We start from the raw sequence: 25,543 nt of genomic DNA, 5'->3' as shown, positions 1-25,543 counted from the left end.
CTATGCTGCTGATGTACAGTGACTGTAATGAGGTATGCGGGGGGGATTTGATAATGGGGGGAATCTAGTAACCACAGTGTTGCTCATGTAATTGTATAATGATGATACCAAAAACAACCTAAAAAATAAAAATAAGATTATTAATAAAATAAATACATCCTGAAAAAAAACCAACTTTAACTTCTATATTCATTGTATCTCTACCACCAAGTCCAGCCACCAGACCACTAATGAGTACCATGTTAAGTGTCCCTTTGTGGTTGCCAAAATGTTGTTAAGCAATCCAATCTGTAAAATCTTCCTGCATATTAGGTGAGACCTCAATCCATGGGAGGTTTCTTGACTCTGATCAAAAAGAATTCACAAGCAGGCCAAGCAGGTACAAGCAAAGAGTAGTATAGTAAAACAAGGTACACACTCAAGGAAGGAGTGTAGGCATGCTCCAGAGATGAGCAGGCATAACAAAAACTTCTGTCACTTATCAAATGAAGTAAGCTTTGAATAAAATTTTTAAATAATGAGGCCTATAGTCTCTTACCGACATATTTAATTTGCACTGATGTTACTAACTGGAGACTGAAATTAGGCCTTGGGAGCAATATATCCTAGAGTCATTAAGCCCAGATTACAGGGTACCAGTTGCCAGGGATAGTAAAGAGATTTGAAGCTACAGAATGTGAGATTTAGGTTATATCTACTAAATAACCTTCTGACACTTTGTGTTTTTAACTCTGATAGGCACTACCACAAACTGAAAAATCTGATTCTATGTTGAGATTGGGGATTAACTAAATAGGTTTTCATAGCTCTACTTTTCCATTGTTTTGTAAGCTCATCATCATCACCTTGGTCTCTCACTACAAATACAGATCGCCATCTTCCACCCCTCAAAATTGTGACTCTGTAGGCCACAAATCCATGTTAACAGTTAACACCCAGGTGATTTTGATGTAGACTTATCCATACACTGGTTTTACAGCAGCAGAATCACAGACTCCAAGAAGGGACTCGCAGTTTGGGGAGGGGGAGTGGGAAGGGAGGGAGAAGGGGATTGAGGGGCATTATGATTGGCACACATGGTTTGGGGGGGATCATGGGGAACATGGCATAACACAGAGAAGACAAGTAGGGACTGTGGCATCTTGCTATGCTGGTGGACAGTGACTGTGGTGGGGTGGGGTGGCCTCAATAAGATGGAAGAATGTAGTGATGACCATAATATTGCTTATGTGAAACCTTCATAAGACTTTATATCAATGATACCTTAATAAAAAATGAATAAATGAAAATTTTAAAAAAGAATCAATGTTTTAGTCCAATTGTTCTAAGAGGAAACCACCAAACTCTTGGTGAATGGACATTTACATCCACTTCTTCAAGAGCATATCATATAGGAAGAGAGTTTCTTAAGGTTATACCTCTCCATTGGTAATACAAATGTACTGCAATTTCTGTCTGTATCAAATGCTGGCACCTGCCAATCAAGAGAAAGCAGAAGATACCTGTTATTCCTCAGTGTCAACTGCTAAACAATAGAATGTAGGAAAATTCAAAAGAGAAAAGCAATGACTTAAAGCAGTATTTTTGACAGAATCTAATAGAGTTTGATCATAAAAATTTTTCTTGAAGACCAGGTAATACAATTCAACCTCATAATTTTACAGAGTCAGAAAAGTAAAGTCATATTAATTGTATTGAAATCAGAGTTGTAACAAAATCTAGGACACAATGACTTTTATACTTGCATGTTTTTTAATTCACCAATTATGAATATTATTTGAGTTCCTTGAGCACATGTACCTCTAGTACTTAGCATACTTCTTGGCACATAATACCTTAGTAAAAGTTTGTTGAACTGAACTGTTCTGCTTAATTAAAGGTAGTCAAAAAAATTTCCTAGAATGTTGGCCTTTCTAATTTGACAGGCTAAAATTAAATAAAAACTGTCTCAATAAGTCTAGACAATGAATTATGTTACCTTTCTGACTGAAAAAATGGTTCCTTCTGTGGGATATATTACATAAATAGCAAGCTTTTTCTCTATTATGCTCTTGTCCCACTCATCCTTTAAGATGCTGTTTGTGAAGGCAGTTTGGGCTTGGTCCCACAGGAAGCTGCATTGTATAAAGGTATACAGGGGACTTTGGAGTCAAAAGAGACACTGCGTTTGAGTTTCAGCTTTGCTATTAACCTTTAACAAGGTACTTAAACCTGTTTAAATCTAAGTTTTCTCACCACTTTTCACTGCATCCTTTTATGTGTCTACATAAGGAGATGTCTATGGATTTCTAAGAAAAATTCTAGTTGTTGCTGAAATTTCAAGAGATAGACCTTAAGATGATACTATCCAAAGCTGTTGGACTATTAACTGAGACCATGTATATTTTTTAAAAACCCAGAATGTAAGAAAGCTTGCCTGATACTTAGTAGGAACTCAAGGAATGTGATCCCTAAGAATGCAGGGACTGTGTTTTGCATACTATCGTGAAAGTTGCAAGGACATAGCAGGAACTCAATAAATATATGCTCAATGAATAAAATATTAATGTGTGTCATTTCCTTCCTCTGCCTACTTTGTTCATAAAATATCTCTCATATCAATTATCATACCATGCATATGTATTTGTCTATTTTATACCTCCACCCAGATTGTGAACACATGGTTTTATCCTTGTTTGTAATGTCCCATTTCCCAGTCTCCCAGTTCCTGGTCTCCAGCAGGCTTCAATAAAGGCTTTCTAAATAGTAGCCATTGGCCTATATGTTGTTTTTATCCTCTTATATCTCTATATGGTAATAATTTGTCATTATACTTAGAAACTTACTGTCTTCTTACAAAAAGCATTTCCATTTCTGAAAACAAAGTCAAGAGTCTGTACAGTTGTGTGAAGATGTACCAATCTTCAAAGTTGAGATAAGTATATCCTAGTGATATGAATCACAGTATGTCTGAATGAATTTCTGCTACTTTCTTTTACAGAGCTTCTACAACACCCAGCCATTATGTTCCTGAAGGGAGGAAGATGGACGAATGAAATATATACATATATTGATGTATTTTGTGTTACATATGGACTCACAGCTTTCAAATACTCTAAAACAACACAAAGCCACTATCTTTGTGTGCAAGCTATCTGTAGGTTTTGGTTTTTTTCTTACAGGGAACCACTGTGCCTCAGATTTGAAATACAATTGAAAGGTGTAGTGGGAAGAAAAAGCCTTGAGATGCATTAGGGAGCGCAAGGGTTCAGGAGGCAGCTGCCTTGGATTCTAGTTCTACCAATGCTGTCTCCAACTATGGGGTGATTTAGAGCAACCCCTTTGAACCGTACTATATTAGACTAAAGGGGTGGACTCCATCAGCAGTTTTCCCCAAATTATTTTAACCCAAGTCTCCTTTCTTTCGGATAAGTGCTCCATGTGAATCCCGAGTCCAGTAGAGATGGAGATGAGATGAAACCCTGTCCTCTTTGTGTTCCAAGGAGCCATAGAGACAGAGGAAGACCAAAGCTAACCTGGTCTACATGACTGTTACATACCCTTGCCTCTCAAAGAAGGTCTCAGGTTCTGTCCATTTCCCACCACTTTCCCAAACCCAAGTCACCAGCTTGCATTCAGGGGCTATATTCAGTATCTAGAAGAACCGTCCTGGAGTCCACTCCCTGCTGGAGGGAAGAGAGCTACAGGAAGGGAACCCTGCCCCAACCCTCCAGCAGAGCAACTGCTGCTAGCAGTGACCCCAAATCTGGCCTGCCTGGTCTTTCTCTCCCTACCCTGTCCTAGGCCCTTGCATCAAGGTCTGTAACTGTTGGGGGCATTTCTGCCAAGGTCCCTAAGCTGTGTATTCTGAAATACTTCACTCCTCTCTAGCACTTACTCACTGTCTGCCAACCATTTTGCTGTGAAATGTATGCTTTCTACCCTCTCCTCCATCCTGGTGTCCTAATTACCTCCTTTGAAAGCTAAGTGCCCTCAGAGGTGGGAGCCGAAATGGAGGAGACACGCAGCAGCAAACAGGTTGTGTATCAACCTGGGACTGTGTGATTTAGTCAATCAGTACTGATTGCTCACCCCTCCTTTTCTTCTTTAGGAGTCTCCTGAAATTTATACAAGAGGGGCCATGTTCCGCAAGCCTAGACCTTGGGAGGCAAAGCATGGCATCTCTCAATTTCTGTGCAGCTTGGATATATTAGTGAGCAAGTGCAATAAAGTTCCTGCCATTACAGAAATTATACTTTCTATTATAGAATAAAATTTAAAGGGGAAAATAAACAATCAGTAAGTAAGCAATGAAAAATGTTTGATTACCATAAATTTCTACTCTGGCACATGTAGGGATAAATTATATGGCCATCTTCATCCTCACCAAAGAAGAGTTGGAGAATGGGGAAGATGTGGCTATGTGTCCTGAATGTTTTCTCATTATGAAAGTGATTGATGACTATGATCAGTTTACATATGGAGAAGCATTTGCAGCCCCTACCATCAACAAATAACTAGTTAAATGCTGAAGGCCTGAACAGTCAAAATCCTGAACAATTGGGAAAGGGCCAAAGTGGAAACAACAACATCAAATGCTGAGTTACAGACCTCTTTCACAGGGACACCAGTATTGTGCTTTGCTATTCCAGTAGAATGTAGATTCGTTACATCAAATTAGAAGCAAGCCAACAGGGACATACCTGGATTTTATGCTTAGAACTCTGAGCTGGAAGTGTTCTTAATTTTCCATCCAAATTTTAAAGGAGGATAACTTCAAATCAGTGCTTTTGTTTCCTGTTAGACTATTTTAAGGTCTTGAACCTAACCGCTTGCTCTTTGAAAGCAGCAGAATCTACCTCAAAGTCCTTAGTATCCCTTAGTTTAGATTTGGTTATTAAAATGATTCAAATTAGTGCTTCTTGTAATTTTACATCACCTTTACTTTAGAAACTTTGAAACTTAAGAAAGGGTTGCCTAGTATGTACTGTACTTCAAGGTCCTGTGCCAAATGTTAGGCTTGCCCTTGGTCTTGTCTTTTTTTGGAATACTTATGTTCTGTGAAGTTGGGCTTTTCTGTTACATTCCATGCAGTGTTAGTCATGCCACTGAAGAGAAAATATAGTGGGCTACCAATTTCTATAGAACAAGTCGTGGATAGCAAAGAAAAGCCAAAAAATGAAATGGTCACAAAATTTTCAATTTCCTTATGAATATTCTGTATGTCTCTTGAAAACTGGGAAAAGATGAAGGTCAAGCAACCAAGAGAGGTAAAACTGAGCCTGAGAGGAGCAAAATATGCCAACTTAGTAAACACAGTGCTTGAAAGAACTTTCCACACTAGGGCAGATATTTCTATATATGAATGCTCATTGGTTTTTAGAAAAGTCTAATGAAATCACTCAAGATGGGAGCTGATATCAAGTCTTTACAGCTAGTAACAATGTTTTCAGCATCATCACAATATCACGTCACTTCATGTAAAAAGTGAAGCATCTGCAACAGCCTTGTTTGTCAAAGATCACCTTGAAAACAGGGAGCAAAATCAGAATAGATGTGTCCATGAGAGCACATGTAATGCACCTCTACAGTCTGAAGCCTAACCAGAGGCATACTCTGACAGAAGAATGTTGTCCAGGAGAAAAATAAATATATTTTATAAAACAAAATGGGTCTTTGGCTTTCCTCTGCTTCAGTGTTGAGAGGACGAAAGAAATCAGAATCGCTTACGTGGAAGTTTGAGAACTTCCTTTGTATACATACCTTTCCTGTGTGTATATAAAGTTAACAAAAATGCACTGCGTGGCAGGTTGTTTGCAAAGTGACTCCTACAATGAGAGAAAAATGTCTTACCAGTATGTGAACATTCTATTGCTGATTGCTGCACACAGACACTAGAGGTTTAGATGAAAACAAGTCTGTAGGCTTTATTATTATTATTATTTTGCCTACCAGCATTATGGCTATATAGCATTGTTGTATTGTAGATGTAAATAAATGTCATGTTCTTGATATGATGATAAAATATTTCATTGCTATGTGGGATACACACCTCAGATGTAATTTACAATTGCTTTGCCAAAGCTGATGTTGGAAGCACTGATGGCTCAGATGAACAGAGCATGACTTTGACTAGAATGAGCTGCAAAGAGAAACAAACTATTTCATACTCAAATGTTGATGATTTTGTAAATATTGATAACATGTTTGTTCATTCTTCTGATAACAGATTTCAAAGGTGAACAGGCATTCTTGAGGTAGATCTGTTTTGAGCATAGACAGCAGGAAGAAAAGTTGCCCAAATCCAAATATCCAGGAGAAAAGAAGCATAAACAGCACTGGTGGTCATGATAAATTACAATTATGTGAATGATTTTGATGCTAAAGCAACAGTGATTACAACTACAAAATAACAATTCAGGATCCAATCCTGTTAAGCAGAATATAAAACCAGGGTCTCTCTGATATGACACTGGAGTTCTGAGTGATATACGTCTCTTGTTTTAGCCCAAAAGACATTTGTGGAGCATTTAGTACATACATGAGAACTGGTTTGTAATCCAAGCCCCATCTCTTAGTTTTGTAATCTTTGTCAAGACAGAAGATTTCTCATGTGCACAATTAGGAGACTGGATTAGGTAATCTAAACCATAGTTTCAGGACATGAAATGAAGTTGAAACAAATTCAATCTAAAAGCCTGGATTATAAAGAAAGAGCTTCCATTCTTCAGCAACTTGATGATATGGTAACAGAACACCTGAATTCAAAAATTATAAAATTATAAAGCCATCTCTTTGTAAATGGCTCTACATGCACTTCTGTGTACATGCTCAGAAGCACTTTTCTTGGAAACTACCCAACATATTTTGAAAATTGTACACATTAATTAATTACCAGGGTAGAGAGTGTATTGCCATGCCAGAAAAAGTCAGACATTTTTTTTAAACCCATACATCATATCATTACACTCTCCTGCTTGAACCTCTCTAGTGATTCCCCACTATGCTTGTAATAAAATCCAAACTCCTATTCCTGGCTTACACAGCCTTGCAAGACTCTCTGGCCACAAGAAGACAAGAATTCCAAGCAGAGAGAACTGGCGCAAAGATCAGAAAGTGGGAAGTAGCCTCCTGAGAAGCAGGAAGAAGGCGAGTGTGAACTCCTCCCCTATCACTCACCCCTCACTACAGTCACTCTGCCTTTATTTCTTTTCCCTCCTTTCTTCTTGTGACTGATTCCTTCCTGACATTCAGCCTTCAGCTAAAATGTTACCTCCTCAGGGACCTTCCCTGATTTCCCAATGTAAAAGCTTGTGCTAGAGATAAAAATTCTGGGCCATGGATGAGATACTTTAGGAGGGAATATGGAGTAAGTAGAGGGGATTTTACAGAGCTCTAAGACCTCTAAGTTAAGGCAATGTTAAGGTTCACACAGTTATTAACTCAGGACTGTCTGGCTTCAAAACTCATTTTAAGATACTATGCTGTGTCTTAAAGAATATTAAGTTAAATCAATATTAATATGAAAAGCAAACCTTCTTACTTTTGAGTAGATAGAGCTGAAAAAAGCAACATACCTTGCTGTAAAATGAAGAAGCAATACTGAGATAGGTCTGGAAGAATAAATAATATTTAGACAGAAGAGGCAGCATGTGCAAAGGCACTGAGGCATGAAAGAGCATGTTACTGAAGTGTTAACTCAATGTAGGCAAGGGCATTGTTTGTCTTGTTCCCTGATGTATCTACAGCATCCAGAACAGGCCTGGCTCATAGCAGGCACTTAGTAAATATGTGTTGAAGGAATGGATAGATGAATGGGTGAATTCCACCATACAGAAAGGAACATGGCTTGAACACAGGGTGTGTTGGTGAGAGAATATTAAATAGGTAAAAAAAAAAAAAAGGTCAGATCACAGAGGGCCTTGTATTCTCTTTTGAGAATCCTAGACTTTACCTTCTATATAATGGGGAGCCAGTGAGGGTTTCAAGTAGGTTTGGAGTTGGTCAGATTTTGTTTTAGATAGCGCAATCTCAAGTAACAATGAGTTTGGGAAGGGAGAAGATGGTGAAGGAGATACTACAGGTACAGAGGCATTTTTTCTGATGTTTAGTGTCCAGATCATTTTAGTCTCAATTTTTTGAATGTACTTCAGGGTCTGTATAGCCCACTCATAGCTGATAACAATAACTAAGGTATATCCCACACTTATTAGAGTAGAACCATGTGTATAGTTCCTCAAGACTAGTACTATATTTTGTCATGCTTGGAAAAACACTGAGGAACTGAGTGGGGGTAATTTTTACATAATTTCTTGGTTTTCTCACCATTTCTTGTTTTTCTTTTTCTTTCTCTCTAAATATGAGCTAAATAAAAGTAAATGCTAGCTAACATTATGTAAAGACTAATGAAGGAAAACTCATGACAAACATGATGCTTGTTCAATAAATACTTGTTGTCCTTGAGTGCTTACTCTCTATCTGGCACTATTGCTCAGTAATCATTGCAACAATCTTTGAAAAAAGGTACTATTACTATAGTCGTTTTAATGAAGAGAAAACTGAAGCTTGACAAGTGAGATATTTAGAAGATAGAATTAATATGGCTTGCCGATTGCTTGGATAAGAGCTTTGAGGGAGTGAAAGCATTCAAAATGATACCCAGTTTTCTGGTGTGGGCAACTGATTGCACGGTTGTGCCATTCACTGAGATGACATTAGAGGAGAAGGAGCATGTTATGGGAGAGGGGAGAGTAGAAACATTTTAGGTCAATTGAGGCTACCTTTAGCTTTAAGATGCTTAGCTCTCACTAGGTATTTCAGTTTGTGTTACAGATATCTTGTCTGGGCTTCTGTATGAGGAAAACAGCATACGGATGACAACAAAAGCAATGGGAATGGTTAAGATCACCCAAGAAGAGTGTAAAGAATAAGAACAGTGTGTAGGGCAGAGTCCTACAGAGCATTAACATTTCAAAGGAAAATGAGGAGCTGCCACAGAAACGGGAAGGGAACCAGGAGAGTGTAGCATCTTAGAAAGTGCTATGAAATGAATATGGTTTCCCCTCCCCACCAAATTTTTATGTTGGAGCCCTGATCCTCAGGACTTTGGGGAGGTGACAAGGTCATGAGGGTGGAGACTTCATAAATAGGATTAGTGCTTTTATGAGAGATGATGTCTCTCCACCACGGAGGATACAGAAAGTAGGCTTAAGTCTGCAAGCCAGGATGCAAGTTTTCACCAGAACCAGATCATACTGGTACCCTAGACTAAAACTTCTCAGCCTCCAGAACTGTGAGAAATACATTTCTGCTATTTAAGTCATCTGGTCTATGGTATTTTGTCAAAGCAGCTCAAACTGAAGCAGATGGTTTCAAGAAGGAGGGAATAATCAATGTAATATCCTGCAGAGATGGTGGACTTTTTCTGGCCCTGTACCCTCTCTTTTTCCGGAGAAACAGCGCTTGATGTTGTTTACGACAAGCAGAATTGACCCAACGTGAGGCGATCTCGGCGATATACTAGTCAGAACTACCATTCCCGGAATACAGTGCGGCTCTTGGGACGTGCAGGAGCTGGGTACGCAGTAGGTCCCGCACCACCGCCAGCTCCCATTGGAGGAGCGCTCGCATTCCCAGGAGGCCGCGCGCCGGCAGGGCGCTTTACGAGGAAGCCGGCGGCGTCTGGTGCCGACCTCTTTCGGGAGCGAGCAGTTCGCGACCTCGCGTCGATCCGCTCCCCACTCTTCCGATTCCGCGCGCTCTCAGAGGGTGCCTGGACAGGTAATGGAGAGGAGCACGCATGGTCTGAGGCGGGGAGACGACGGCGGAGGGAGGTCAGAAATGTTAACGAGAAGGTGCTAGGGTGGAGTGAGGTGGCAGTGCAGGGGTGACTCGGGCTTCTGTGGTGTCGACTGTTCGAATTGTCGGCCAGGTCTAGTTTTGGCGAAGTGCGTTTGATGGTGCGGAGACGGTCTCGAGTTAAAGACTGTCAGAATGCGTCACTTAATTTTTGTTACACGTGGAAAGAAAAAGATTAACTTTCCCTCCGTTCGCATTGTGCAAGACCTTTCCGTAGCATTTGAATCTGTTGAAATCTCTGGAGTCTTGTAAAAACTCGTTATTCCCTTGCTTCAGTGACGTCACTTTTCTGCTTCACCTCCTACTTCTGAGATCCTTCGTGGTTTTCTAGCCCTCTGTGTGCCTCTCCTCCAACACCTCCCAGTGTTGACATTCCTCTTTTTTCTCAGTTCGGATAGGAACTCTGTGGCTCTCCGCCTAGTGTTCCCTCAGCGTCAGACCCTTATGTTTTTGTTATTATTGACCAATATTTAACAAACTTTGACCATGTGCTGTCTTTGGTAAACACTTCACATCTTACTTTACCAAAACCTCCACAAGCAATCAGTTATCAAGTCCTTTTCTTTCTTCCTTCCTTCCTTTCCTTTCCTTTCTTTATTTTCCTTCCTTCCTTATTAATTGCTCTGGACTTCCTGTACCTTCATTGTCCCACCCTTGAACCCAGGGAACCTGTCATGTTTGGGACATCCTTTACATTTGAATAGCTGTGGCTGAGAGCAGACCCACTCATATGTCTAACCAGTATTTTATTGAATGGCTAAAAGGTGCTAGCTAGACACTTCTAAGTGCAAGGGATATCGCTAAAAGTAAGACATAGGATATCACTGTTCTCAGTAGTTTATGTATTTGTATGTGTGAGGGGGCAAACAGGAATAATCAACATGATATTAGATGTTGGTAGTGGTTAATGGAAAATGGAACAGGTAGATGACTTGACCGGGTAGGCACCTATCCTGAGAAAATCAGAGGGATTGAGTTTGGTCTTACAGCAGCACAGAAAAAGAATATTTGTAGTACCAAAAAGAATAGTCTTGATCAGTGACCAGACTTCAGGCTTTTCATAAACACCTCTTTTCCTCTGTCATTATCAATGTTTGCTTCTCATTCTTCTGTCTTCTCTAAGGATATTACATTTGAATTGGTGGTATTTCCTTTTAAAACCCAGACAGAAGGGTTGGGGTTTGGATTACTCTCAGCTCAATTGCTTTGTCTTACTTGGGGAGATAGAAAATATTCTTCTTACTTACTGAATATAAAGTTATATATCATTTATAGTATATTTAAAACCAAAACATGCTCAGGGTTCATTCATTTATTCAAATAATTGAGGGACTGTTATATGCCAGGTGCTGTACCGGACACTGGGGATGTAGTGAAGATCAGACTGACACTTTGACCTCTCTTCCTAGGAGAAATAATTGTAACAGTATACGGAGGAAATTCCTAAAATGTAGGCTGGCACCTGCATTATTTCTTCCTTCATCCAAGGTGAGATAACCACCAAACTTGTAAGAAACTCCTGAACAATTGTGTACATTTTTAGATTATCCAGTCATTATACTTAATTGCATTTACTTACATCTGTGTTCCCTATTGTACTATGGCTCCCTTGACTATAGAGGTCCTTTCTTATTGGCCTTCATACCTCCAGTGCCTACTATATTGGATATTGGCTGCCATATAGTAAACCCTTATAACGCATTGTTGAACTGAAATGGGAAAACTATTAGATCCAACCCAAATTAATTTATACAAGGTCTTCTGTATATAAGGCCATTAAACATATCCCTAAACTTCTCATTCACCAAATGTGGACCGTTCTATCTCATCAGACTGGTGTATTTATCTTTCCTAGCTTGTTCTCACTTCTATGCCTTCTCTTGTTCCATAGCTTCTCCGAAAATGAGTTCACATTTCTTTCTTAAGAGCTTTCAATGCCTCCACTCCCATTTAATTTAATTGACCAGACTAATAGTACGCCCCATGATAGAAAAAATCTGATTTCCATTGTGTATTTCCTATGAAACAACTGTTAATGGCCTGAATGTTTAACACATATGTTAAACATATGTCGTTAACAAACGACATCCCTTTGCAATAATATAAATAATGATACAGAAAGCTTTCTTTTGATTTTGCATCGACTTATTGCCATATGGTATGTTACGAGTTGATTCTTACACTTCTTTTTTTTCTTTTTGAACAGTTTCACAATGTTTATTCATACAGCACATTATGGTATCATTTGGTTTCTACCTGGTACAAACACATCTTTGAGTATTACTTTTTTCCTTAGCATGAGATGGACCTACATGTTGATATTTTGCCACACTATAATTTTCAGAATCTCAGATAAAAGATCTCAGTTCTTGAAAGGTTTTTTCCCATGCAGATACCTTTTGATTGTAAATTGTTATGGCAATAGATAAATTTTATAACTGATTTAATAACACAACAGAAATACCAGAGTGTTTGAGTCATGATTATCATTGTGATTTTATGATATACCAACCTCAGAGCAGCCAGACATGCTTCTAAAACATTAAAAATTAAGCATTGTCATTTTAGGGAATTTCTTGGCACCTGTACCTTCGTAACACAAATATAGCACCAGATTGTGTGTGCGTTAGCTCATTTATAAGGTATATAGATGATCCAGAATACTTATATACATTTTTAATGTTATCAAAATAAAAATACAGAATTAAAAAATTTCTCAGAATACATGGACTCAAGTGTGAGAAATGCTGACTTGATTTTTTTCTTTGCTCAGATCCCTGAAAACTGTCCTTCACATGAAGAGGCCTCCACTGAAGAGGAGTGTTTGCATCATTGCCAAACTATTTTGTTACTTTTTTTTCCTCTTCAGTACAGGCAGTCCCCCTTACTTACAAATGGATATATTCCAAAAGTTCCTTTGTAAGATTATTGTTTGAAACTCTGGATGCATTTTCCTCTATAAATAATGCTGTTCATGACATTTCAGTTGTTAGGCCAATCAGTATGCCTTACTTAACAGCTAAGTTAATGGGCTTAAATAACTTTACTACAATTTATAATAGTTCTTTTATAAAAAACTGCATCCGTAATTCTCACCTGCATTCCCCCGTACCATCTATTTTTTGAATCCTGGCAACTGGAACAAAAATGTTCTTTTCTTGGAACCTTCTGGGCAATAGAAGCAGACCTTTCTAACTCCAAGCTGTTGGAAGTTGCCCTTTGGCCCATAGCTCTAAGGGCAGACCTCCACTGTGAGTAAGGAAAGAGATGGTGAGAGATTTTGGAGAGAAGAGGGAGGCAAGAAGGGGTGTTACGAATATGTGGAGAGAGGAGAGTAGGAGTGATTTGGGATGAGTGGTGAGCTTCTAAGATGAGGGTTTGTTGTGTCCTCAAAAAAGACATGTTGAAATCTGACCCCTGATACCTGTGAATGTATGTAATTTCCTTATTTGGAAAGAGAATTTTTTTTTTTTTTTTTGCAGATGTAATTAAGATGTAAGTTAAAATGAAGCCATGCTCGAGTAACAGAATGTCCTTGTAACAAGATAAGAGACACAGAGAATGCCATGTGACTATGGAGTCAGAGATGGATATGCAAGCCAAGGAACACCAGGTATTGTTCGCAAAACACCAGAAGCTAGGAAGAGACAAGGAAGGATTCCTACAGATTTCAGAGGAAGCATGGCCTTGCCAACATCTTGATTTGAGGCTTCTGGCCTACGAAACTGTGAGACAATAAATTTCTGTTGTTTTAAGCCTTGCAGCATTTGGCACTTGGCACAGCAGCCACAGGAAACTCAAAGAGTATTCTTAATAGGAATGACGTAGAATTGGATGGTGGCTCTGGGACCGAGGGAGGAGTGGCTAAGAGAATAGGGAGGAACACTATTGGAACACAGCTTTCCTTTATATTCTATTATGGATTTTTTTGTCTCTCTCAGGCTTATCTCATCATCCTTTTTTCTTCTTGAATATTGTATTTATATAGCACTTTATGGTTTGTTAGACACTCACATACTGCCCATAATTAGCCAGAGGCAGGTTTTCTGACTTTAAATGCAGTATTCTTTCTGCCACAATTGTTTCTATTATTCCACTACTCATTAAGACATTTACAGATTCTGTTGTGAGAGAGTTAACAGTGGAAGCAGGTGAGACTTGAATATAGGTGGGATTTTTAACAGTATAGAAGAGAATAAGAAATTCCTTTTAGTGACATCTAAGAGGAAAGTAAAGTTTCTTTGCTCTGTATCTAATGTTTAACAGACATTTTAAAATTGGAACTTTTATGGAACAAAACGCTGCCTCCCTATAACTTAAATCCATTGTTCTTACTTATATGCCATATAATCTGCATTCTCCAGGTGACTGTATTTTTTTATTCAAGTATTGCTGATATATAATCTTCTGCTCAGATGTCACATGAGCAACATTGTAGTTACTACATTCCCCCTATTATCACGTCCGCACCACATACCCCATTACAGTCACTGTCCATCACCACAGTAAGATGCTATAGAGTCATTTGCTTGTCTTTCCTATACTGTACTTCCTTCCTCATGCACCCCCATATTATGTGTACTAATCATAAGACCCCTTAATCCCATTATCCCTCCCTTCCCACCCACCCTCCCCAAACCCCTTCCCTTTGGTGACTGTTAGTCTGTTCTTGGGTTCTGTGAATCTGCTGCTGTTTCATTCCTTCACGTTTTGCTTTGTTATACTCCACAGATGAGTGAAATCATTTGATACTTGTCTTTCTCTGCCTGGCTTATTTCACTGAGCATAATACCCTCCAGCTCCATCCATGTTGTTGCAAATGGTAGGATTTGTTTTCTTCTTATGGCTGAATAATATTCCATTGTGTATAAGTACTGCATCTTCTTTATCCATTCTGCTACTGATGGACACTTAGGTCGCTTGCATTTCTTGACTGTTGTAAATAGGGCTGCAATAAACATACGGGTGCATATGTCTTTTTGAAACTGGGATCCTACATTCTTAGGGTAAATTCCTAGGAGTGGAATTCCTGGGTCAAATGATATTTCTATTTTTAGTTTCTTGAGGGACCTCCATGTTGCTTTCCACATGGTTTAACTAGTTTACATTCCCACCAACAGTGTAGAAGGGTTCCCCTTTCTCCTCGTCCTCGCTAGCATTTGTGTTCCTAGTCTTTTCTATGTTGACCATCCTTACTGGTCTGAGGTGATATCTCATTGTGGTTTTAATTTGCATTTCCCTGATAACTAGTAATGTGAGGCATCTTTTCACGTGCATATTGGCCATCTGAATTTCTTCTCTAGAGAAGTGTCTGTTCATATCCTCCGCCCATTTTTTAATAGGGTTATTTGCTTTTTCGGTGTTGAGGTGTGTGAGTTCTTTATACATTTTAGATGTTAACCCCTTGTCAGATACGTCATTTATAAATGTATTCTCCCATACTGTAGGATGCCTTTTTGTTCTGTTAATGGTGTCCTTTACTGTACAAAGCTTTTTGGTTTGATGTAGTCTCATTTGTTCATTTTTTATTCTGTTACCCTTGCTCAAGAAGATGCCTTCAGGAAAAAGTTGCTCATGTTTATATTCAGGAGATTTTTTTTGTTTGTGTGTCTGTGTTTAAATCCAGCTTTATTAAAATTATTGGGCAATTTTGGTAACAGTACAAAGTCTTTGTAAGCACTGGACACAAAAATAGGAGTTTATATAGTTGACTTGTTGTAGGTTTGGGTACATGTACTTTTCTAAATCTTCTGCCCTTCATTTCCTTACCAAACAGCAAAGAGTCTCAAGTTTTTCTTCAATACCCTATTATTTATAGAACAGGAACTTGTAAAATAAGATTGAAAAAGTAAAATCCACACATTCAAAAATCCTCTTCAAATATTAATAACATACCAGGTATATTAAAGACACCTACATTTAGTCCTCCAAGTAACAAGGCTTGGCATGTGATATCTGCGGTTTCTGGTTTTAATTTATTGCTAATTACAGAAGAGCACTTGCTTTGGTGTTTTTTATTTATTTATTTTTTTCAGATAATTATTTTTTATTGAAGGGTAGTTGATGCACAGTATTACATTACATTAGTTTCAAGTGTACAACACAGTGATAAAACATTTATATATGTAATTCTAGGTACCAGCTATCACCCTACCAAGCTGTTACAATATCTTGACTATATTCCTTATGCTATACATTATATCCCGGTTACTTATTTATTTTACCATTGTAAGTCTGTCCTCGTTTTTTTTTTTTTTTTTTTTTGTGAGGGCATTTCTCATATTTATTGATCAAATGGTTCTTAACGACAATAAAATTCTGTATAGGGGAGTCAATGCTCAATGCACAATCATTAATCCACCCCAAGCCTAATTTACATCGGTTTCCAATCTTCTGAAGCATAACGAACAGGTTCTTACATGGAGAACAAATTCTTACATAGTGAATAAGTTACATGGTGAGCAGTAAAAGGGCAGTCATCACAGAAACTTTTGGTTTTGCTTATGCATTATGAACTATAAACAGTTCAAATATGAATACTCATTTGATTTTTGTACTTGATTTATATGTGGATACCACATTTATCTCTTTATTATTATTATTTTTAATAAAATACTGAAGTGGTAGGAAGATACAAGATAAAGGTAGAAAACATAGTTTAGTGTTGTAAGAGAGCAAATGTAGATGATCAGGTGTGTGCCTGTAGACTATGTGTTAATCCAAGCTAGACCAGGGCAATAAAACATCCACGTATGCAGAAGATTTCTCTCAGAACGGGGGGGTGAGGTTCTAAGCCTCACCTCTGTTGATCCCCAATTTCTCACCTGATGACCCCCCCTGCGACTGTGCCTGTCTTAGGTTGTTCCTCCCTTGAGGAATCTTACCCGTCTCTGGCTAACCAGTCATCTTCCGGGGCCATACAGGGAAATGTTAAGTTGGTAAGTGAGAGAGAAGCCCTATTGTTTGAAATGGTTAGCTTTTTACTTCTTTGCATATTTATGCCCTGTGGATTCTATGCCCAGCATTTGTCTTGAGGTATCTTTACCACTTGGAAGAATTATGATACTCGGTAAATTTGATATGAGGCACGAATTCTATTTAAGGGTTGTAATTAGGAAGGAAGAAGAAAAGCTATAAAAGTAGCAGGCAGAAGAAAACATGGGAAGATTGATTATTTCTTTGACATATCTTCTTGTAGAGTAACTTCAGCATGTATAGGTTTTAAGCTACTACTTAAATTACACACACACATTAACATAATAGGAGTATAGTTACATAACCAAAGCATATCTGTAATTACCAGCCATCTCCAGTGAAACCAAGAAAACCAGTTAGGCACCTTAGGCATTTGTGAAAACTTATCTATGATACGGTGGATATTGTCCAACTGAACTTGAACAGTCTGGGAGAAATCAGACAAATTAAAAAAACCCATTCCTGGGGAATGTTCACATCCCTTATGTTCCTTTAACAGTAAATAGTCTGTAGTGGTAAGATTTTGAAGTGCTACAATTTGCACTTCTCCTAATTCTTGATTGAGTTCCAACAGTATAGATCCAGTCAAATTTGTTGTTTTACTGTATGCACAGGCCAGCTTAGATATCTCCTTCATTCCCATGGCAAGTCCAGGAGCTGGTGGGATGAGTGCATCTACAGCTGTAGCAGTGCGTGGATCTTTGTTGGGGTTTTTTGATGATCATCTTCTGGCATGAGTCTTCAGAGAGTGCTCATGTTGGAAGTTCTCTTTCGTATCGTATCTTAGTTCATTTTCAGGGTAGCCCAATTAGGCTTTGATCTTCTGTATAAACGGAAACAGACCCTTTGCCTACACATTTATATGCCCTCTATACCCTTGTGTAGAACTCATTGGAGGTTACCACACAGGAACTGCATTTTTTTTTTGTTTTTTTGTTTTTGGTATCACTAATCTACACTTACATGACAAATATTATGTTTACTAGGCTCTCCCCTATACCAGGTCTCCCCTATAAACCCCTTTACAGTCACTGTCCATCAGCATAGCAAAATGTTGTAGAATCACTACTTGCCTTCTCTGTGTTGTACAGCCCTCCCTTTTCTCCTACCCCCCCATGCATGCTAATCTTAATACCCCCCTATTTCTCCCCCCCTTATCCCTCCCTACCCACCCATCCTCTCCAGTCCCTTTCCCTTTGGTACCTGTTAGTTCATTCTTGAGTTCTGTGATTCTGCTGCTGTTTTGTTCCTTCAGTTTTTCCTTTGTTCTTATATTCCACAGATAAGAGAAATCATTTGGTATTTCTCTTTCTCCGCTTGGCTTGTTTCACTGAGCATAATACACTCCAGCTCCATCCATGTTGCTGCAAATGGTTGGATTTGCCCTTTTCTTATGGCTGAGTAGTATTCCATTGTGTATATGTACCACATCTTCTTTATCCATTCATTTACTGATGGACATTTAGGTTGCTTCCAATTCTTGGCTATTGTAAATAGTGCTGCGATAAACATAGGGGTGCATTGGTCTTTCTCAAACTTGATTGCTGCATTCTTAGGGTAAATTCCTAGGAGTGCAATTCCTGGGTCAAATGGTAAGTCTGTTTTGAGCATTTTGATGAACCTCCATACTGCTTTCCACAATGGTTGAACTAACTTACATTCCCACCAGAAGTGTAGGAGGGTTCCCCTTTCTCCACAGCCTCGCCAACATTTGTTGTTGTTTGTCTTTTGGATGGCAGCCATCCTTACTGGTGTGAGGTGATACCTCATTGTAGTTTTAATTAGCATTTCTCTGATAATTAGCGATGTGGAGCATCTTTTCATGTGTCTGTTAGCCATCTGTATTTCTTTTTTGGAGAACTGTCTGTTCAGTTCCTCTGCCCATTTTTAAATTGGGTTATTTGTTTTTTGTTTTTTGAGGTGTGTGAGCTCTTTATATATTCTGGACGTCAAGCCTTTATCGGATGTGTCATTTTCAAATATATTCTCCCATGCTGTCGGGATCCTTTTTGTTCAATTGATGGTGTCTTTTTCTGTACAGAAGCTTTTTAGCTTAATATAGTCCCACTTACTCATTTTTGCTGTTGTTTTCCTTGCCCGGGGAGATATGTTCTAGAAGAGGTTACTCATGTTTATGTCTAAGAGGTTTTTGCCTATGTTTTCTTCCAAGAGTTTAATGGTTCCTGACTTACATTCAGGTCTTTGATCCATTTTGAGTTTACTTTTGTATATGGGGTTAGACAATGGTCCAGTTTCATTCTCCTACATGTAGCTGTCCAGTTTTGCCAGCACCATCTGTTGAAGAGACTGTCATTTCGCCATTGTATGTCCATGGCTCCTTTATCAAATATTAGTTGACCATATATGTCTGGGTTGATGTCTGGATTCTCTAGTCTGTTCCATTGGTCTGTGGCTCTGCTCTTGTGCCAGTACCAAGTTGTCTTGATTACTATGGCTTTATAGTAGAGTTTGAAGTTGGGGAGTGAGATCCCCCCTACTTTATTCTTCTTTCTCAGGATTGCTTTGGCTATTCGGGGTCTTTGGTGTTTCCATATGAATTTTTGAATTATTTGTTCCAGTTCATTGAAGAATGTTGCTGGTAGTTTCATAGGGATTGCATCAAATCTGTATATTGCTTTGGGCAAGATGGCCATTTTGACGATATTAATTCTTCCTAGCCACAAGCATGGGATGAGTTTCCATCTGTTAGTGTCCCCTTTAATTTCTCTTAAGAGTGACTTGTAGTTTTCAGAGTATACGTCTTTCACTTCTTTGATTAGGTTTATTCCTAGGTATTTTATTTTTTTTGATGCAATTGTGAATGGAGTTGTTTTCCTGATTTCTCTTTCTGTTGGTTCATTGTTAGTATATAGGAAAGCCACAGATTTCTTTGTGTTGATTTTGTGTCCTGCAACTTTGCTGTATTCCGATATCAGTTCTAGTAGTTTTGGGGTGGAGTCTTTAGGGTTTTTTATGTACAGTATCATGTCATCTGCAATTAGTGACAATTTAACTTCTTCTTTACCAATCTGGATTCCTTGTATTTCTTTGTTTTGTCTGATTGCCGTGGCTAGGACCTCCAGTACTATGTTAAATAACAGTGGAGAGAGTGGGCATCCCTGTCTAGTTCCCGATCTCAGAGGAAATGCTTTTAGCTTCTCGCTGTTCAATATAATGTTGGCTGTGGTTTTATCATATATGGCCTTTATTATGTTGAGGTACTTGCCCTCTATTCCCATTTTGCTGAGAGTCTTTATCATGAATGGATGTTGAACTTTGTCAAATGCTTTTTCAGCATCTATGGAGATGATCATGTGGTTTTTGTCTTTCTTTTTGTTGATGTGGTGAATGATGTTGATGGACTTTCGAATGTTGTACCATCCTTGCATCCCTGGGATGAATCCCACTTGGTCATGGTGTATGATCCTTTTGATGTATTTTTGAATTCGGTTTGCTAATATTTTGTTGAGTATTTTTGCATCTACGTTCATCAGGGATATTGGTCTGTAGTTTTCTTTTTTGGTGGGATCTTTGCCTGATTTTGTTATTAGGGTGATGTTAGCTTCATAGAATGAATTTGGGAGTATCCCCTCCTCCTCTATTTTTTGGAAAACTTTAAGGAGAATGGGTATTATGTCTTCCCTGTATGTCTGATAAAATTCCGAGGTAAATCCATCTGGCCCGGGGGTTTTGTTCTTTGGTAGTTTTTTGATTACCTTTTCAATTTCGTTGCTGGTAATTGGTCTGTTTAGATATTCTGTTTCTTTCTGGGTCAGTTCTGGAAGGTTGTATTATTCTCGGAAGTTGTCCATTTCTCCTAGGTTTCCCAGCTTTTTAGCATATAGGTTTTCATAGTATTCTCTAATAATTCTTTGTAGTTCTGTGCGGTCCGTCGTGATTTTTCCTTTCTCATTTCTGATACTGTTGATTTGTGTTGACTCTCTTTTCTTCTTAATAAGTCTGGCTAGTGGCTTATCTTTTTTGTTTATTTTCTCGAAGAACCAGCTCTTGGTTTCATTGATTTTTGCTATTGTTTTATTCTTCTCAATTTCATTTATTTCTTCTCTGATCTTTATTATGTCCCTCCTTCTGCTGACCTTAGGCCTCATCTGTTCTTCTTTTTCCAATTTCGATAATTGTGACATTAGACCGTTCATTTGGGATTGCTATTCCTTTTTTAAATATGCTTGGATTGCTATATACTTTCCTATTAAGACTGCTTTTCCTTTGTCCCAGAGAAGTTGTGGCTTAGTGTTGTAGTTGTTATTTGTTTCCATATATTGCTGGATCTCTATTTTGATTTGGTCATTGATCCATTGATTATTTAGGAGCGTGTTGTTAAGCCTCCATGTGTTTGTGAGCCTTTTTGCTTTCTTTGTACAGTTGCTTTCTAGTTTTATGCCTTTGTAGTCTGAAAAGTTGGTTGGTAGGATTTCAATCTTTTGGAATTTTCTGAGGCTCTTTTTGTGTCCTAGTATGTGGTCTATTCTGGAGAATGTTCCATGTGCACTTGAGAGGAATGTATATCCTGTTGCTTTTGGATGTAGAGTTCTATAGATGTCTATTAGGTCCATCTGCTCTACTGTGTTGTTCAGTGCTTCCATGTCCTTACTTATTTTCTTCCTGGTGGATCTATCCTTTGGGGTGAGTGGTGTGTTGACGTCTCCTAGAATGAATGCATTGCAGTCTGTATCCCCCTTTTGTTCTGTTAGTATTTGTTTCACATATGCTGGTGCTCCTGTGTTGGGTGCATATATATTTAGAATGGTTATAGCCTCTTGTTTGACTGAGCCCTTTATCATTATGTAGTGTCCTTCTTTATCTCTTGTTACTTTCTTTGTTTTGAAGTCTATTTTGTCTGATATTAGTACTGCAACCCCTGCTTTCTTCTCACTGTTGTTTGCTTGAAATATGTTTTTCCATCCCTTGACTTTTAGTCTGTACATGTCTTTGGGTTTGAGGTGAGTTTCTTGTAAGCAGCATATAGATGGGTCTTGCTTTTTTATCCATTCTGTTACTCTGTGTCTTTTGATTGGTGCATTCAACCCATTAACATTTAGGGTGACTATTGAAAGATATGTACTTATTGCCATTGCAGTCTTTAAATTCATGGTTACCAAAGGTTCAAGGTTAGCCTCTTTAGTACCTTACTGCCTAACTTAGCTCGCTTATTGAGCTGTTATATACACTGTCTGGAGATTCTTTTCTTCTCTCCCTTCTTGTTCCTCCTCCTCGATTATTGATATGTTGGGTGTTTTGTGCTGTGCTCTTTCTAGGAGTGCTCCCATCTAGAGCAGTCCCTGTAAGATGTTCTGTAGAGGTGGTTTGTGGAAAGCAAATTCCCTCAGCTTTTGTTTGTCTGGGAATTGTTTAATCCCACCGTCATATTTGAATGATAGTCGTGCTGGATACAGTATCCTTTGTTCAAGGCCCTTCTGTTTCATTGTATTAAATATATCATGCCATTCTCTTCTGGCCTGTAGGGTTTCTGTTGAGAAATCTGACGTTAGCCTGATTGGTTTCCCTTTATAGGTGACCTTTTTCTTTCTAGCTGCCTTTAAAACTCTTTCCTTGTCCTTGATCTTTGCCATTTTAATTATTATTTGTCTTGGTGTTGTCCTTCTTGGATCCTTTCTGTTGGGGGTTCTGTGTATTTCCGTTGTCTGTTCGATTATTTCCTCTCCCAGTTTGGGGAAGTTTTCAGCAATTATTTCTTCTAAGATACTTTCCATCTCTTTGCCTCTCTCTTCTTCTTCTGGGACCCCTATAATACGGATTTTGTTCCTTTTGGATTGGTCACACAGTTCTCTTAATATTGTTTCATTCCTGGAGATCCTTTTGTCTCTCTCTATGTCAGCTTCTATGCGTTCCTGTTCTCTGATTTCAATTCCATCAATGGCCTCTTGCATTCTATCCATTCTGCTTATAAACCCTTCCAGAGTTTGTTTCATTTCTGCGATCTCCTTTCTGGCATCTGTGATCTCCCTCCGGACTTCATCCCATTTCTCTTGCGTATTTCTCTGCATCTCTGTCAGCATGTTTATGATTCTTATTTTGAATTCTTTTTCAGGGAGACTGGTTAGGTCTGTCTCCTTCTCTGGTGTTGTCTCTGTGATCTTTGTCTGCCTGTAGCTTTGCCTTTTCATGGTGATAGGAATAGTCTGCAGAGCTGGGATGAGTGACGGCTGGAAGGACTTCCTTTCTTGTTGGTTTGTGGCCCTCCTCTCCTGGGAGAACAGCGGCCTCTAGTGGCTTGTGCTGCGCAGCTGCGCGCAGACAGGGTTTCTGCTTCCTGCCCGGCTGCTATGGAGTTAATCTCCGCTGTTGCTGTGGGCGTGGCCTGGCTCGGGCAGCTGCTCCAAAATGGTGGAGTCGCGTTGGAGCAGGAGCTTCTGGGAGGCTATTTATCTCCGTAAGGGGCCTGCCTGCTCCCTGCAGCCCAGGGGTTAGGGTGCCCAGAGTTCCCCGGATTCCCTACCTCTGGATTAAGTGTCCCGCCCTGCCCCTTTAAGACTTACAGAATGCTCCCGCCAAAACAAAACAATGACCACCAATAAAAAAAAAAAAGAAGATTTTTTTAATTAAAAAAAAGGTGGTCGCTCGTTTTTCTTTATTCTCCGGTGCCAACCTCAGGCCTCTGCTCACCGGTCTTGCTGCCCTGTTTCCCTAGTATTGGGGTCCCTATCCCTTTAAGACTTCCAAAAAGCGCTCGCCAAAACAAAACAGCTAAAAAGCAAAAAAAAAAATGATCGCGTGCTTTTCTTATGTCCTCTGTCGCCCAGCCTCCAGTGCCCGCTCACTGTTCTTGCTGCCCTGTTTCCCTAGTATCCAGGGCCCCCTGGGCACATACTGTGTCTGCGCTCTGGCCGGGATGGCTGGGGCTGGGTGCTCGGCAGTCCTGGGCTCCGTCTCCCTCCTGCTCTGCCTACTCTTCTCCCGCTGGGAGCTGGGGGGAGGGGCGCTCGGCTCCCGCGGGGCCGGGGCTTGTATCTTACCCCCTTCGCGAGGCGCTGGGTTCTCTCAGGTGTGGATGTGGTCTGGATATTGTCCTGTGTCCTCTGGTCTTTATTGTAGGAAGGGTTGTCTTTGTTATATTTTCATAGATATATGTTGTTTTGCGAGGAGATTTCCGCTGCTGTACTCACGCCATCTTCCACTCCTCTCCCTGCTTTGGTGTTTAAAAGTCACAAGCCTCTTTTCTTTTTTTTAATGGGATTTTTCTTCTGCAGTAGCTTAGGGCACTATTTGCTTACTTAATGCCCTATAATTAGCATCTTCCTTACTGGAGGTCTAAGTATTGGCTTTGTAAAGTTTATTATTGGACAGCAAATGGTGGGAAGCCCTATTGTCAAAGGCAAAACTCAGCAGAACTTAAAGTAAAAGCTCAGAGGATCTGGTCCTCCTTAGTTGTTCTCCAGTGATCCTGAAGTTGTAAATGGAGTCCTGATTTCAAATTTGCTATGGAATGTCATGGTGACTTTGTTTTTATGTCCTGTTCTCTGGTCAAAGGCATGGCATGTATCAAAAGGTGGGCTGTAGAAGTGAAGGCTCAAAGCAGGTTCCGTATGGCTAATATTCTCTCCTCATTGTAAGCCAATGGAGTCATTGATGTAGGCACACTGGTTTTTCCCTCAAGGTTCTTTCAGAGTTCTTGATCATCTCATTGGACTTTTTGTCAGGCTAGGCAAATAATGTCTCCCTTCAGATTTCCCTGCAGCATCTTCAGAAAGCAGTGGAAGTTTGCGTGATCATGGATACTGCTGCCATGTACTTCACCCCAACATAGAATCATTCGATTAAATTTTCCATTTCCTTGATCCACAAGATTTCAGGTATATGTTTGGGTGACTGGGCACAGTGCTGGAGTCAGAAAGCCTCAATGCCTATGTTTTCTTCTAAGAGTTTTATGTTTTCATGACTTAACGTTCAGATCTTTGATCCATTTCGAATTTACTTTTGTGCATGGAGTTAGACGACAATCCAGTTTCATTCTCTCACATGTAGTTGTCCAGTTTCCCAGTACCAGTTGTTGAAGAGGCTGTCATTTCCCCATTATATGTCTGTGGCTCCTTTATCATATATTAATCGACCTATATGCTTGAGGTTTATATGTGGGCTCTCTACTCTGTTCCATTGGTCTATGGGTCCGTTGTTGTGCCAGTACCAAATAGTCTTGATTATAGTGGCTTTGTAGTAGAGGTTGAGGTTGGAGAGTGTAATACCCCAGCTTTATTCTTTGGCTATTTGGGGTCTTTTGTGGTCACATATGCATTTTAGGACTATTTGCTGTAGTTTGTTGAAGAATGCTGTTGGTATTTTGATAGGAATTGCATTGAATCTGTAGATTGCTTTAGGCAGGATGGCCATTTTGACAATATTAATTCTCCCTATCCATGAGCATTTATGTGTTTCCATTTACTGGTTTCTTCTTTAATTTCTCTCATGAGTGTCTTGTAGTTTTCAGAGTATAGGTCTTTTACCTCCTTGGTTAGGTTTATTCCTAGGTATTTTATTCTTTTTTGCTGCAATTGTGAATGGAATTGTTTTCCTGATTTCTCTTTCTGTTAGTTCATTGTTAGTGTATAGGAGTGCAACAGATTTCTGTGTATTAATTTTGTATCCTGTTTTGTTGTCCTTGTCTAGCTTGGATTAATACTTAGTCTATAGGCACAGACCTGATCATCTACATTTGCCCTCTTACAGCACTAAATTATGTTTTCTACCTTTATCT

At 39.2% G+C, this 25,543-nt stretch overlaps 2 pseudogenes; one reads left to right on the top strand and one right to left on the bottom strand.

Annotated features, from left to right (window-relative positions):
- The first annotated feature begins 13,320 nt into the window (after positions 1-13,320).
- Positions 13,321-25,543, top strand: part of LOC130682109 (vesicle-associated membrane protein 7-like) — a 39,170-nt pseudogene continuing 26,947 nt past the window's right edge.
- On the bottom strand, positions 24,014-24,619 carry LOC130682125 (cysteine dioxygenase type 1-like; annotated as a pseudogene).

This window comes from Manis pentadactyla, chromosome Y (assembly GCF_030020395.1).
Source record: "Manis pentadactyla isolate mManPen7 chromosome Y, mManPen7.hap1, whole genome shotgun sequence".
Taxonomy (NCBI): Eukaryota; Metazoa; Chordata; class Mammalia; order Pholidota; family Manidae; genus Manis; species Manis pentadactyla.
This window is presented reverse-complemented; position numbering and strand designations above follow the sequence as displayed.